We start from the raw sequence: 4,453 nt of genomic DNA on the forward strand, positions 1-4,453 counted from the left end.
CTCTCTGTCTCCTTCAGTGGACAAGCAAGAGGTCAGATGAGCCCACAGTGAGATTGTAAACTCCTATAAGCCAAGAAGACAGAATAAAACTTACCTTGCTGGCCCCTTGGTCTTGGACTTCCGGCCTCCACAACTGTGAGAAATAAATTCCTGTTGTTTAAGCCACCCAGTCTATGGTATGGCACTCCCAGCAGATTAAGAAAAATACTAAACATAAAAGGTAACATTTTACTAAAAATCAGTTAATAAATAAATTGTACGTTCTTAACTATCTCAAAAAGCATAGACTACAAAAAGTTTTTTAAACTTTAGATTTTCTTAAGACCATCATTTTAAGCTATAAAAGTGCATGCAGACAGTGCAGTAAGCCTAAGAAATTTGGAAGAAAAAAAATAGGTTTTGCGATTTACCGCATTTAATATAGGATCCATCTGCTTGTTGATCTCTGATCCGAATAATGAGGGAGACATTAGATTCCTTTCTGTGTTTCTGAGGTTGTTAGCTGTGTTTTTGCTGTGTGTCTTTTAAAAAGCAAGTATACATGAGATGATCTGGTGTTCTCACTGAGAGAATACAATGAAGAAAAAAGACCCAAATCATCCCTTTCACTTTAGGGGCCGTAGAAAGTTCTAATCAAATTCCCACAGGTTGGAGAATCTCAAAACTTTAACTCACTTTTTTATATCCAAAGAGGAAAAAAAAAAAAAGTGACTCCTAAGACTACACAACAAAATCCAGTTAATTATTCTTTCATAAATGGGGTGCCTGGGTGGCTCAGTCATTAAGCATCTGCCTTCGGCTCAGGTCATGATCCCAGGGTCCTGGGATCGAGTCCCATATCAGGCTCCCTGCTTGGCGGGAAGCCTGCTTCTCCCTCTCCCACTCCCCCTGCTTGTGTTCCTGCTCTCGCTATCTCTCTCTCTGTCAAATAAATAAATAAAATCTTAAAAAAAAAAAACTTAAAAAAATTATACTTTCATAAAATATTCTTCCTACTCCAATGTTTATACTTTTATTTGAAAACTATCTCTGACTTCCAGAGTGATTAGGGCAGTTTTCATGGCACACAATTATGTAAAAATTGTTATTAAGAATGATTTAATGCATGAACATTTAAGAGTATATATGGTAAAATATTTTGATTAAATAGAATAAACATGGGAATTGTTTAAAACCTAAATGTCATGAAAGTCTCTATTTTAAAATGCATTTTTTGATAAACTCATATTTATGATAAATTCACTTTTTGGCTCATTGGCATTACATTTAAAACACATGCATGCGCACACATACACATTCAAGCTATTTGACTTCTTTCTTCCTAGAAATAAGATTTTTCCAAGAGCCAGTGATTTTTTTTTTTTAAGTTGTAGATTGTCATCTCTGAGAGCCAGCCCTATTCCTAGGACAGCCCTCCTAAACCGAGAGGGAGTTTTCTGTGTATCTTGCCAGACTCCTATAAGCCAATGAAATATAATTCCCAAAGATTGAATTTAGATATGAAATCTAAAATTCTTGACATTTGAATTGCCTTGAAACTCCCATCCTCAGTTAAAACTCTATACTTTGTTTTCTTTAAGAGGATTTACTACCTTTATTGATATATTTTTTTCACAACCCATAAACCCAAAATACAATTTTTAAATAGTTAAAAAATCTTCAAAGTGATTAACCATCATAGCTATAAAGTTATAAAGATAAAATCCTTACTAAATTTATGAAATTGGAGTGTAATCAAATAACAAACCATTTAAATGCCAATTAAAAGTTTAAAAAATAATTAAGTATCTAAAATGATCTTCATAAATTATACTTAAAAAAACTAATAATGGCTATAAAGGGATTATAATGGTGATATCTAGGTCTTATTTGCAATTAATTACATGAGATATGTAACTACGAATTATTCTAATGCTCTTTAGAGCACCAAAAATATAGCAGTCTTTGAAAGGATTTAGGGGGGAAATTTCATTTTTTAGTGAACTATATAAGTTCAGGGAATTATATATCTATGGAATCTTTGAATCTCAGCATTGCAAAATATATCACATTTATAGCCATTAAATGAAACCAGGTGAATTACCAAATTAAAGTCCTAGAGACAAAGTGAAATAATTTGCTTCATTTATAGTTTGTAAATAGGTTAAAACTTAATAGAATACTCCATAAGAATTCACATAGGCCACTACATAGATTATTTATGCTTATTAAAGAATCTATATATAGAATATATATTTAATATATAAAATATATATGTATATATTCTTTTCCTTAATCCATATCACCTAGTTAGCCCATCCCCCCAACCTGCTCCCCTCTGGTAAATCAGTTTGTCCTCTATAGTTGAGTCTGTTTCTTGATTTGTCTCTTTCTCTTATTTTTTCCCTTTGCCTGTTTGTTTTGTTTCTTAAATTCCACATTTGAGTGAAGTCATATAGTATTTATCTTTCTCTGACTGACTTATTTCACTTAGCATAATACTCTCTAGCTCCACCCATGTTGTTGCAAATGGCAAGATTTCATTCTTTTTTATGGCTGAATAATATTCCTCTGTGTGTGTGTGTGTGTGTGTGTGTGTGTGTGTGTACACACCATTCTTCTTTATTCATTAGTTGATGGACAGTTGGCTATTTCCATAATCTGGCTATTGTTGATAATGCTTTATAAACATCAGGGTGCATGTATCCCTTTGAATTAGTGTTTTTGTATTTGGGTAAATACCTAGTAGTGCAATTGCTGGATCATAGAGTCATTCTATTTTTAACTTTTTGAGAAACCTCCATACTGTTTTCTACAGTGGCTACACCAGTTTGCATTCCTACCAACAGTGCAAGAGGCTCCCCTTTCTCCACATCCTTGTCAACACATGTTGTTTCTTGTTGCTGATTTTAACCATTCTGACAGGTGTGAGGTGATATCTCATTGTAGTTTTGATTTGCATATCCCTGATGATCAGTGATGTTGAGTATCTTTTCGTCTGTCTATTGGCCATCTGTTTGTGTCTTCTGCCCATTTTTTAATTGGATTATTCATTTTTTGAGTGTTGAGTTGTATAAGTTCTTTATATGTTTTAGATACTAACCCTTTATCAGATATGCCATTTGCAAATATCTTCTCCCATTCCATAGGTTGCCTTTTAGTTCTCTTGACTGTTTCCTTCACTGTGCAGAAACTTTTTATTTTGATGTCCCAATAGTTGTTTTTTTTTTTTTTTTTGCTTTTGTTTCCCTTGCCTAAGGAGATGTGTCTAGAAAGAAGTTGCTGTGGCCAAAGTCAAAGAAGTTACTGCCTGTGTTCTCTTCTAGGATTTTTATGGTTTCATGTCTCACAATTAAGTTTTTAATCTTTTTTGAGTTTATTTTTGTGTGTGAATAAACACATACACAATGTATGGATTCTGATTTCAGACTCAAATTACAACCTTTGTTCCTTCGTGGGCTTTTAGTTCTGATTACATTGGATTATTCTCCAACAGGACGTGGTCTTGACTGCACAAGTGATTTCTGCAATGATATCCCAATTAAAATACAAAGATTCCTATGAACCTATGAAAATAATTGTTTCCATTAAAATTAAAGATTTAATAAAATATTTGTTTCTGAAGTATGAGAACCAGTCTTATGGATTTCTTATAGAAAAAAAAGATACTATTTAAAGAATATTTCATTTCAGTCTGTAAAAGCATAGTCTAAAAAGCTGAGTGTTGAGTGGTTTATAGCAGCAATTTCTACAATAGTCAAACTATGGAAAGAGCCTAGATGTCCATCAACAGATGAATGGATAAAGAAGATGTGGTGTATATATACAATGGAATATTATGCAGCCATCAAAAAATGAAATCTTGCCATTTGCAAAGACATGGATGGAACTAGAGGGCATTATGCTAAGCGAAATAAGTCAATGAGAGAAAGACAATTATCATATGATCTCACTGATATGAGGAATTTGAGAAACAAGACAGAGGATCATAGGGGAAGGGAGGGAAAAATGAAACAAGACGAAACCAGAGAGGGAGACAAACAATAAGAGACTCTTAATCTCAGGAAACAAACTGAGGGTTGCTGGAGTGGTGGGTGGTGGGAGGGATGGGGTGGCTGGGTGATAGACACTGGGGAGGGTATGTGCTATGGTGAATGCTGTGAATTGTGTAAGACTGATGAATCACAGACCTGTACCCTGAAACAAATAATACCTTATATGTTAATTAAAAAAACAAAACAAAAAACCAAAAACCAAGTGTTAGAGATAAAAAAAGTTTAAGAGGCTTTCATATACCCATCCAAAATATCAATATTCCAGGGGTTCCTGGGTGGCTCAGTTGGTTAAGCGTCTGCCTTTGGCTCAGGTCATGATCCCAGGGTCCTGGGACTGACTCCCGCATTGGGCTCCCTGCTCAGTGGGGAGTCTGTTCTCCCTCTGCCTCTGCTTCTCCCCCCTGCTCGTGTGCATGCGC

General features: G+C 34.6%; 1 non-coding gene across 1 annotated transcript; it reads right to left on the bottom strand.

The window, feature by feature from the left end:
* Positions 1–1,373: 1,373 nt before the first annotated feature.
* On the bottom strand, positions 1,374–1,501 carry LOC118535938 (small Cajal body-specific RNA 11). Its single transcript, XR_004917425.1, has one exon.
* Positions 1,502–4,453: the final 2,952 nt, after the last annotated feature.

The sequence above is a fragment of the Halichoerus grypus genome, chromosome 6 (assembly GCF_964656455.1).
Source record: "Halichoerus grypus chromosome 6, mHalGry1.hap1.1, whole genome shotgun sequence".
Taxonomy (NCBI): Eukaryota; Metazoa; Chordata; class Mammalia; order Carnivora; family Phocidae; genus Halichoerus; species Halichoerus grypus.